Source organism: Lactuca sativa, chromosome 4 (assembly GCF_002870075.4).
Source record: "Lactuca sativa cultivar Salinas chromosome 4, Lsat_Salinas_v11, whole genome shotgun sequence".
In the NCBI taxonomy this organism is placed as follows: Eukaryota; Viridiplantae; Streptophyta; class Magnoliopsida; order Asterales; family Asteraceae; genus Lactuca; species Lactuca sativa.
This window is the reverse complement of record NC_056626.2, coordinates 70,721,293-70,733,367: the sequence shown is the minus strand read 5'-3', so window position 1 is coordinate 70,733,367 and position 12,075 is coordinate 70,721,293. Positions and strand designations below refer to the sequence as shown.

At 26.9% G+C, this 12,075-nt stretch overlaps 1 protein-coding gene across 1 annotated transcript in view; it reads left to right on the top strand.

The window, feature by feature from the left end:
• The window catches only part of LOC111896007 (uncharacterized), a 34,333-nt gene that overhangs the window by 7,098 nt on the left and 15,160 nt on the right, over positions 1-12,075 (top strand). The gene's annotated exons all lie outside the window — the stretch shown is intronic.

Genomic DNA, 12,075 nt, shown 5'->3' with positions numbered 1-12,075 from the left:
AACTATATAATTCTATTCTCGCGCAACGCGTGTGGATTCGTCTAGTGTGTGTGTGTGTGTATATATATATATATATATATATATATATATATATATATATATATATATATATATATATATATATATATATATCTTCCTCTTCCTATTCTAATCTCCCCACCTAATAAAAGAGTAGCATATTTGCCACGTGTCAATCAATTAGAGCTTCACATTAATTATTTGCCACTTGTCATTCTAAGGTTTTTCCTAATTAGTTAAATTTCCACTTATTCACTCCATTTTACACATATCAAACACGTCAACAAAAAATTTATTTGTAATATCTATTGCCTAATTTATTAAATTATTAATTTTTTTTTTATCATTGCTCAATAATTACCTTATAATTTAATTAATATTATTTTTACCTTTCTAATCCGTGGTGCCCACGAGTTATAAACTAGTAAACGAATAAGTTTATTCTCCTATTGACAAGTGTCATATGATTAGAACTCCTAATTAATATTATATGTCACATATTATGCCACTTGTCAACCTATTAATTACCCATTTTACATTTTAAATTTTAAATTTCCTATTATAATTACATTAGATTAGATTAATAATTGATTCTTCATTTTAAATTTCAAATTTTAAATTTTCTCACTTTAATTATATTAAATTAATAACATTAGATTAAAAAATAAACTAAACTTAATACAGATTATAAGGTGATATAACCTCATGTATATATTTAAATTAACGATTATAGTTTTATATAACTAAAAAAATATCTATTAAGTAATAACTTATTTAAAATAATTGATTTATAATTTTAATTTTTTAATATGAAAATTTCTTAATTTTATAATCGTGGTTCTCACGGGTTATAACTAGTATATATATATATATATATATATATATATATAGAGAGAGAGAGAGAGAGAGAGAGAGAGAGTTAGGTTCATATATAAATACTAAGTATTGTGTGAATGTGTGACCAATTGTGACCCAATCATTTGTAGGGGTACAATGGTAACTTTAACAATAATTAGTTATGGCCAAAAAATTAATTCCTTAACAAATTTCCTATAATCTCGTAATATTTATCAATTCCCTTCTCTTAACCCATTTTCCCCAACCTGGAACGTCGCCTACTCCTTCCCCAGAGAAAACTTCGGTAGCCTTCCTCAACAACGATGACGCATCGGGCAACAATCGATATCATTCCATCAACCCTCCTCTCCGATGACTAAATTCATCCATCAACACTTCATCTCATGCGACAAAATATTGATAGAAAAGCAAAATCGACACCTCCCCTCAAGCGATACATGATATAGAAATTTTCTTATACCCATCGAAGCTTGCCGGAAGAATGCACCACTTTACATAATTTGGATTCTCTGTCGTTTTGCTTTAAAGAAACACTTTCAAGGCACACTGCCTCCTCCCAAGTAGAAAAAACTCGTTTTCATGGGTTCCCCTGGTAATTTCTTGTTCAATGTTCCTGCAATTTACATTAAGCATTGGAATGAGAAATAATTTTACAATTGTGAGTGCGTTAGGTTTGGATTTTGTTATCCGGTTCGTGTTACGCTTGCTTATGTTTGCGAGACTCTTCTTGACACATTCTTGGCCACTAATTTCTTATTTGAGGTATTGAATTTTGTGAAGTGAATACTCAATGCCTCAATTTCTAATCAATGGAATCATTAATCATTGTAGTATTACATTAGCATATAGCCTAATTTTGAATACTACCCTTCAATTCAAGCCCCTGTTTTGAATGCAAAGTATTTACAAGAATGGTAAACTCCTGAATTATGCCCTAAATTCACCAAGAGTCTGTTCTGCTTTCTTGTACAGATCAATCAGTGTTTTCATTTAACCTTTCTTTTCTAATTATTCTAATGATTTCTGTCAAAATAAAAAACAATGTGTTTTTTTTATATTTATCAATGTAGGTGAATGATTCTGGGTATGGAATTAAACAATAAGGTATTCCTTACATTTTAAATTATTTTCAAAGCCTGGAAGTGCATCCAATAGAAGTCGTGGTGATGGTTCATGTGTTTAAAAGCTCCATCAGTTCTATATAGCATGTAACATAATCAAGGGTCTAGCTAAATTAATTGAGTAAACTAAACTCGATTAGTTGTTTTTAATTTTTAAACTTGACTTATTCTTTAAGAATTAATTAGATGTTATCTATTTCTTTGTTAGAACTATGTAAGAATGGGATTTGAAATCATATATTCTACAAAAATGTGTATGTTACTTTTGTCTATATATTCAACAAGAATTCTTTGTTTGTTTTATCCATACGTACAACATGATAAATGCCTGAAGAATGTATCCATATTCGTTTCACATCATATAATATAAAGTTGTTGTAATTGAAATTTTGTGATAATTAATATGAATACCATGTAAAATATTTTTATAGAATTATGGTTGTAAAAATTGATTCTTTACTTCAATGTTGTATTCTACTAATAACATTTCTCACAATTTTAGGTGTATTACAACTAGCAGCACAACAACAAAATCGAGAACATATGTAGAAGCTAAAATTGTACAAGAGGATGGATGATCCTACAGATAGCAAATGTAGTCAGATGTTTGGGAAATATGTATATATAGATTGATGTAAATAGTATTTTAGGGAATTCTTCAAGAATATTGAGTTATGTAAATAGTTGATTATGGTATTCTTTAAGAATTGCAGTTTGAACTTATATACAGTGTGTTGCTTTTGAATAATACCAGTTTTATAATAATGCAGTTTTTAAGAATTAAGTAAATACCTCTACATTTGAATATTCTTTAAGAATAATATGTTGTAATTAGAATACTAATTAAACAAAAACACTTCATTCTTTAAGAAGTCGGTGAGTATTGCTACATTTTGATATTCTTTAAGATTTGATTATATGAGTATTATGAATAGATGAAAAATCTAGAAATTGTTTGAAAATTTTGAAAATTTCAAACGTAAATTTTATACTTTCATAAACATCTATTTTTTCTAAAAAAATGGGAGAAGTGTTAATCATCTACCTTATAATCCAAAAATTCAATATATATTATTAACCATTTTTACAAGTTTGCCCTTATAATTAATTAAATGTAGTTATACACTAAATTCTAGTCCATGTTATTAAATATGTACCCCATAATCACATCCATTTATTCTTTTAATCTAATGGCTAGAATTTAGTCACACATTCACACAATATTTGTCATTCACATTTGATCCTAACCCTATATATATATATATATATATATATATATATATATATATATATATATATATATATATATATATATATAGCTTTTCATACAAATTAGTTATGCATAAACAAATCATTAATACTTACAAAAAGTTTGAACCCTTGAATTAAGAAAGGTTATTTAGAAATTGAAAAAATTAAATTCATCTATATAAATTAATTTACATTTCTTAAACTATACACTATAATAATTAATTTACATAAAATGTATAAAAATTCAATATAAATATAAGTTCTAAGCATAAATATTTTATTTAAAAGTGGTCATTTTTATTTCCATGTATGATAATATTCGCTAAAATAGCTATATATATATATATATATATATATATATATAGGTAAAAAAAATCAAATGAGAACCACTAAAGGTTAAGAACCTTTTTTATTATGGTATAACACTATAACCCACTTTCATCTTTTATTATTTTTATCTACATACACTACACACACTCTCACATGGATATCTTCTCTCTCGTCTCAAACTTGAATAACACACAAACATTATCAGTAGTTGCCACCATTCACCACCCCCTACCGTCACCACCTACTACCACCGGTGAACCGCCGCCATTAGATACACAAGCTCCGGTTGACTCCATATCTATAATTTTAGCTTCAGATCTATGATTTTTAGTTTCAAATCTATGATTTTTAGCTTCAGATATATGATTTTCTTATTTAGATCTACGACTTTTTTCTTCAGATCTATGATTTTTGTCTTCAAATCTATGATTTTCTCCTCCAGATTTATGAGCTCCGGCGAGTGGCATAACCACCACCTTCGTCCCTCTTTGCCAACGCGAATTCCTATTTTATATCATTAATCTACCGGCAACGGAAACACAAATCTAATAAGATCTAATGTAATATCTCTATATCCACCATCAACCGCACCCTGGTCTTAGATTTGGAGTCACGAAGTTGTTTCAACTTAACTTTCATTCTCTAAAACGAAAAACATATTCAGATCTGGTGCGATTTGCCCAGTTCTGATACCATCTTCATCACCATTGATGTGAATTTTTAATGCACTATTTTTTTATTTATAACTCCTAATTTATCACATCTAAACCACACCTTACAGGCTGTGAACCCGATCGAGTATAGTATAGCTTTGATAAGCAAGGGGAACGATGGTGAATTAATATTAGAATTTTTGATTATAGGTTATATAAAAACGCACAAAAGTAATAAGAAAAGTTTTATTAAATTAAATCTCAACCAATCAACTAAATAGTAAATATCGATAAACTGACAGAAAACAAATTTCTTTAGGTACTTTGGCTTAGACATATTACATCTTAAAATCATAGATAATTGCACACACATATTTGTTTATTCATGTTCACCGATTTCTAAAATGATTAGGTTCATGTTCAGTATTACTAAACCTTTAGCAAACAAGTCAATTCAAGCAGTGATTAATTGATTAAACTAACATGTTTCCTAGTGTTCAGTTCGTATCAAGAAAGACTTGTAGTAATAGTTAATTAAATTTGTCAATTCAATCAACTTATATGTGGTTGGTCATCATATATGCTCACACATTAATTTACTTATTTCCTATTTAACCCTAGTTTCATGTTCACTATTCCTAGACATATAATTTAGATGGTCATCAAAATCATAAGAGGCAAGTAATCAAGCAGATGTTCATATAACTCGATATGCTTAATAATTAATAGAAAATAATTGTCATTAACACATACGGATCTTTAACAAGCCTAACAAGATAAATTAAACACAAATAAAACAATCCAATATAATAATTATTCCACAAATCAAGGTTTTATCTAATAATAAACTCAAAGCAAATGGTTTTGACACCAAAATCAGAAAGTAACAACATAGTAGTATCACAGTGGAATGCTAAACATGGTCACGATAACAAACCACATGATTACCGACACGCATCCGCTCTCTAGTCCTTCAGATCTTCGCTCATGTCAACTTAACGGCCTTCCGGCCGCATTCTAGACCCTCAAAACGGCCAAATATATGTTACTTGTCAACTAAGGATCGATGGTAGTCGAAAAATCCCTTCTGGTTGCCCGAAATTCGCTATTTATAACTTTTGGAACCAACTTACGTACGCTGGGCGTAAGTCGGTTTACATTAGGCGTAGTAAGAAAAACATCCCGATCCATTCTTCAGACCCAAGCCAGTACACTGGGCGTACTTGTATCTATGTTGGGTGTAGTCGTCATCTCAGCAGTACGCTTGGCGTAAGTGATATTACGTTGGGCGTAATGGCGGCCTTCATCAATTTTCTTTCTTTTTGCTTCTAAGGCCGATTTCCTTTCCAATCCTTTCTTTTCCGCTCTATCGACAACTAATAGCTGTAAATTATAATTCAAAACATTATAAGTACTTTTTAGTTCTAAATAAGAATAAAAAAGGCTAAAATATTAAGATATAATATACAAAAATATGTATAAAAATACACATATCAACCATCAACTTCGTTTCCACCATCGATACCACCACTGATGTCTACCACAACCTCCTGTTGGAAACATCACGTTTAGATATGGTCATATTTGGTGTATGTAGTTCATTTTTTTCTAGATCTAGTTTGTGTGGTGCTATTTCATGTATAGATTTGAAGCTATAACAATGTTACTAATGGCCGATGGTAGTTCCACCTCCTTAGATATGTTTCAACACTACCACCTCCTTCATCTTTTTATCTCTAATCTCCAATGAAACACATCAGGTATGATGATTTGTGTTTTGATTATTTTGCCTTTTATTAAGCTGTGAATTTAATACTTTAATCTCTCATTTATTATTTGTTTTTGTTAATCATATATAATTTTTTTAAAGTTGTTAATCAATGTTTGTTTTCTTATTTGTTATAATATTTACATAAAATTGTTATTCATAGGTTATGTTTTATGCTTATTATATTGTGAATTGAAATTAGAATGTGTGTTATCATGTTAATGTTTTCTCAAATAATGTGAATTTATTTTTTTAAGTTTTGAATTTTGATTTTTAATGTTTCAACTATTGTTTAGTTCTGTTAAAGTTAGTTTTACCTGTGAATGAGTGAATTAATACATTTTTAAGTTGTGAATACTTTGAATAAGATTCCTAAATTGTTTTATTAAACTGTAAATGAAAGTCCCGAAATACTCTATTAAACTGTGAATTTGTTTGGTACATAAAAGATATTTGATGCAATGCTTAGGTGTAAATATCGTGAATGAGAGAAATTACTTTATTAAATTATGAATCAAAGTCTTGAAATGTAAGCTTTAAGTTGAGAATGTGAATTTCAAGTATAATGTTTTGTATTAAACTTTGAAATTATTATACTAAACTGTGATTGTATTTTATTAAACCACAATTTGATTGTATTAAACCGTGAATTAACTGTATTAAACTGTGAATTGACTGTATTAAGTTGTAATTTTTTTTATTAATTCCTTGTATGCTTTTGAAATATAAGATAAAAGATTATATACAGAGCTGATTTAATCTAATTTTGAATAATATACGTAAAATTTAAATTGTGAAGATTTGTGTAAATAAAATTTGAAAGAATCATTAACCTATAGATCTAACAGAATACATATAAGTTTTAAGTTGAGAATGTGATTGTGAATTTATAATTTTTGTGCATTAAAATGTGATTTTTTTATATTCTTTTGTTAATATATTTACTTTTTGTGTTGTATAAATATGCAGCAATATATTAGTTTTGATAATTATTTTGCATTAACCTCTTAATTAGTAAATTAATTGGTTTATTCATCAGTGAATATAATATTTATGCTATAAATCCACTATTTTGTATACATGTTTAATTTGGAAGGAATGATAGTTGCGAAAGTGGTACATGTATTTGATGGTATAGTTTGGGTTTGACTTATTTGAATTTGTAAATTAATGTATAACTAGGAAAAGGTCCGCGCGTTGCACGGGTCATTATTTTTAGAAAAATAAGGGTAGAATAATATGATAGACGAAAACTACAAAAAATAAAGAAAAATGATTAGTTTTAACAACTTTTTAGAAAACATTTGACAAAAGTTTGAATGCTAAAAAGTTCGGGTTAATAATAGAATAAAAAAAGTATCAAAATAGAATAACCTTGAAAAATGAGAGACAAAACTGTAAATGGATTAAAGAAACGGAGCACTTTTGAGAAAATATAAAAAACATGTCAGAAAAGTCAAAACTGAATCTTTAGAAAAAAAAATGATACAAGAATACGGTAGACGAAAACGATAAAGAATAAAGAAAAATGGTTGTAAAGAAGTAAAAGTGAAAGTTTAGTGACAAAAATATAAAGAAGTAAAAATAAAGTGCAAAAATTCTAAAGACGAAGAGTTTGTTGAAACTTTAGTGGCCAAATTATAAAAAAGTAAAAATATAGTGGTTAAAAGTGAAAATTTAGTGGCAAAAATATAAAGAAGTAAAAATAAACTGTCAAAACTATAAAGAGGAAATGTTTGTTGAAACTTTAGTGGCAAAATTTAAAAAAAAATAAACATAAAGTGGTAAAATTATAGAAGAATAAAGAAAAAGGGTTTTAAAGAAGTAAAAGTGAAAGTTTAGTGGCAAAAATATGAATAAGTAAAAATAAAGTGGCAAAATTATAAAAGAAAAAAATTTATTGAAACTTTAGTGGCAAAATTAAGAAAAAGTAAAACTATAGTGTTAATATTAAAAACATGGAAAGTTTACTGTTCAAACTTCCCATGTCCTTTAATATATATATATATATATATATATATATATATATATATATATATATATATATATATATATATATATATATATATATATATATATAATTGATTGTATTATATTGTGAATTTATATATTAAACCAGAAATGGATTGTATCAAAGTTGTATACATTATATAAATAATGAGTTAAAATACGAATGAATGTTTGCATTAAAATTAAACTTTGTGTTAGTGAATTAATATATTTATTAAACTGTGAATATATCTTATACACGGTATATTTTATTAAGAAATCTAAAATTTAGAAAAAAAAATTGAATTTGTCAAGACATAAATCTATTTGTTTTATTAAAATTTTATATATATGGCTGCAAAAATAAAATGGTAGGTATTAAAAAGTATTACCAAAGAAATGAAATGTACAATAGTTGTTCTATTGAGCTGTAAATATGACCAGAAAATGTTATTGAATTTGGTATTAGTCTGACGACAATCTGATGGCGGTCCGAATGTGGTCTGGCAGCTGTCCAACAACAACTAACAACTAGTTGTAAACTAGGAAATGAAAAACTTTGCTCAATATAATATTAATGTTTGATTTGTCCAAAATCATTTTAATGAAAACATTTTGAAATATATATATATATATATATATATATATATATATATATATATATATATATATATATATATATATATATATATATATATATATATATATATATATATAAAAGGGTTATATAAAAACAAAAAAAACCCTAAAAATAAAAAAAATACTTAGAGATCACAAATCTTTTTTTTTTTGACTTTTTTTTTACTAAAAAAGCGCAGGTTTTCTTACAAACTCGCTGAAAAAAAAATCAATTTTTTTTTATTTTTTTTTCAAAAAAAATTTCAACAAATTTAATGTAAAAGTTGCGATTTTTGTATATATAAAGTCAAAAAAAAAAAGATTTGTGATCTCTAAATATCTTTTTATGCATTTTTAAGATTTTTTGTTTTCCATAGAACCTAATATATATATATATATATATATATATATATATATATATATATATATATATATATATATATATATATATATATATATATATATAGAAAATTCAATAGAGAATCATTATTAATCAAAGAACCAAAGAACCAATCCAAAGCGTTAACATTTAAAACCATTAACGGCAAAAGGAAGGGTTGTAGACTTTTGCAATGGACGCATATGCACCGGATTATAACAAAACCCTTTTTTTTTTTGTTTAAAATTTTTTAGGCTATGTTCTTTATCATAAAAAACTCAATTATACCGTTGTTCACGATTTTTCGTCATCTTTCCAAATAGATTTATGGTGATATATAAAAAACGAACTTTTTTTTTCCGAAAAAACTCACTTCATTTCCTTTGTTGAAAAGTTAAGGTATAATTTTTTATAGAAAAAATTAATAAATATATCAAAATTCATGTTTTTTTTTGTACTTTTTAAACATAAATTCATATTCATGTAAAAAAACGATATTTCAGTTTAGATTCACATTGTGAACCTTCTCAGATTCACAATTGCATAATAGTAAGTCAAATTCACAGTGTGAATATGAACTGATCATAGCTTTTTCACATTATGAATGTTAAAAATTGAAATATTTACAGTTTAGATTCACAATGTGAATCTACACTGATCGATGTTTTTTTTTTTTTGTGAACCTTCTCAAATTCACAGTGTGCATAATCAGTAAGTCAGATTCATAATGTGAATTTGAACTATTCGAGTTTTTTCACATTGTGAATGTTAAAAATTAAAATATTTATAGTTTAGATTCACAGTGTGAATCTACACTGTTCGAGATTTTTTTTAATCGGTGTTGATGTTTATTAATAGAATACAAAAATTAATATTTTTGGTATAATTTTTTTTTTTGATAAAAATAAACTTAGATATTGAAGAAACTAACAAAATGAAGTGAGTTTTTTTCGAAAAAAAAAAGTTTATTTTTTATATATAAACATGAATCTCTATGGAAAAAAGACGAAAAATCGAGAATAACGGTATATTCGGTTTTTTTTTTTATAAAAAATGTGGCCTAAAAAATTTTAAACGAAAAAAAGAGATGAGTTTTTTGGTAAGGAGATGATTTTTTTGGTATAATCCGGTATGTGTGCGTTAAATGTAAAAGTGTACATCTATTTTCCTTGGTCGTTGATCATTATGATTTCCGACGTTCACGATTGGTTTCTTGGTTACTTATTAATTATGATTTTATATTGAACCTTATATATATATATATATATATATATATATATATATATATATATATATATATATATATATATATATATATATATATATATATAAATAAGTGTATTTATTCTTTTTAAATATATTGCCATTTAGTTTAATAAAGACAAATGGAGTAAATATTATTATATATTCATTTAATACACCGTAATAAATGTATCCAACATTTGAATAAATTAAAAAAACAGTACTTAAAGTATTTTATATCTATCATATTTTTCCTTTAATCGAAAATCTCTTACAAAATTCATCTATTTATTTTCTTGGTTCATGGTAACTTATGTATGATTAACGGTAAATTATCCAAATAAACTTTGATTAAAACCATTTTTATTCTATTTTCTTGTTTTCTTTCGTGTCGTCTTTCCATTTTATTATGCACATAAAAAAGAACCCGAAAAGAAGAGGGACCAGATTTGCATTATTCAATAACTGAAGGCAAAGATTTGGTTTTATTATGTTGTTCGACATCCATGCACCAGAGATCAATTGCCTATATATAGACGTCAAAAGCCCACAGACTAGCACTACTCTTGCTTTCATAGTTCGCTCTTGTGCTCCCAAAATCTTCCTGTTCACACCGTCACCTCAATTCAGAACTCTGAATTTGATTATAATCAGCGAATCAAACTTCAATCGATCAATCATCAACTGTTTTCTTTCGCCATCATGAGTCCATCTTCGCAGAGAACTTCAAATAAATTAATCCGGAGGTTGCTTGAGAAGTTGAACGAAGAAAATTACGACTCCATGGTTCACAGACTCTCTCAGGCATAAACTTTTTTCCCAATTTCTCGTTTCTGAAAACCCTAACTGCTTTATTTTAGTCGCATCTGTTTCTTTGTTTGTTCACGATACACACTAATTATTAACTTAAATTAACCCCTAAATTTTGTATTTTTCTGCGGAGATTTTGAGTTCGATGTGCAGAAATCTTTGTGGAAGTAAGATCACTTTGAAAGCAACAATTTTGAGCTATGATTTTTTAACTGTTTTATTTGTTCTTGTTGGTGGTTTAATTCGGAATGAGTTGGTGCTTTCGAGGTTATAGAGTGGTGTTACATTTAATTGGAAACGAAATTTGGGCGTTGAGCACAATTTTCTTGAGGTTTGGTTAACTTCACGGTTTTTGTGTTCATTAAAACGCGATTATAACTTGATAAGGCTCGAATTTTGAATCAAAGAAGAGGCATTTGCTCACCCTTCTACCATTGAAGAAGGGTTGACGAGTGGCCTTATTCTTGTTTTCCATATAAAAACCATGTTGTTATGGCAAACTTACTATTTCTTAAGGGAAATTTTCATATGTTGGAAGCATGTTTTTTCTCTTATTAATGAAATTGAACATTACTTTAAAATAGTTTTCCTTATTAACTATTATAGAATCATGGTATATACCTTAATCATGTGGTTCCTACATACAACGTAATTGTTGCAGTTTATCAGTATGAAATCGTAAGCTTATCACGGTTATTTTATAGTTATCATGCCTGTTTCACTTTCATAGGAGTCTTTTTGCACATTAGGACTACATGTTTTCAAAGGGTAATCAACTTAAATTATGAAATACAGGAGTTAAGAAATTCTAGAATTACAACATAATATTTTTATTTGTTATGCTACTAGTCTGGTAATAGATAAAAAGAGGATTATTCTGTTTGATCCAGTTTGAAAGTACTTTCGTTGTTGATCTATCTCTTGCAGTTATCATTCAAGGTCAAAGGTGCCAGTTAACTTCATTGGTTTCTATTTAAAGGAAGATAATTTTTAAAGATTTAAACATAGTGTTATCTTTTACATATTCAAAGGGTACTA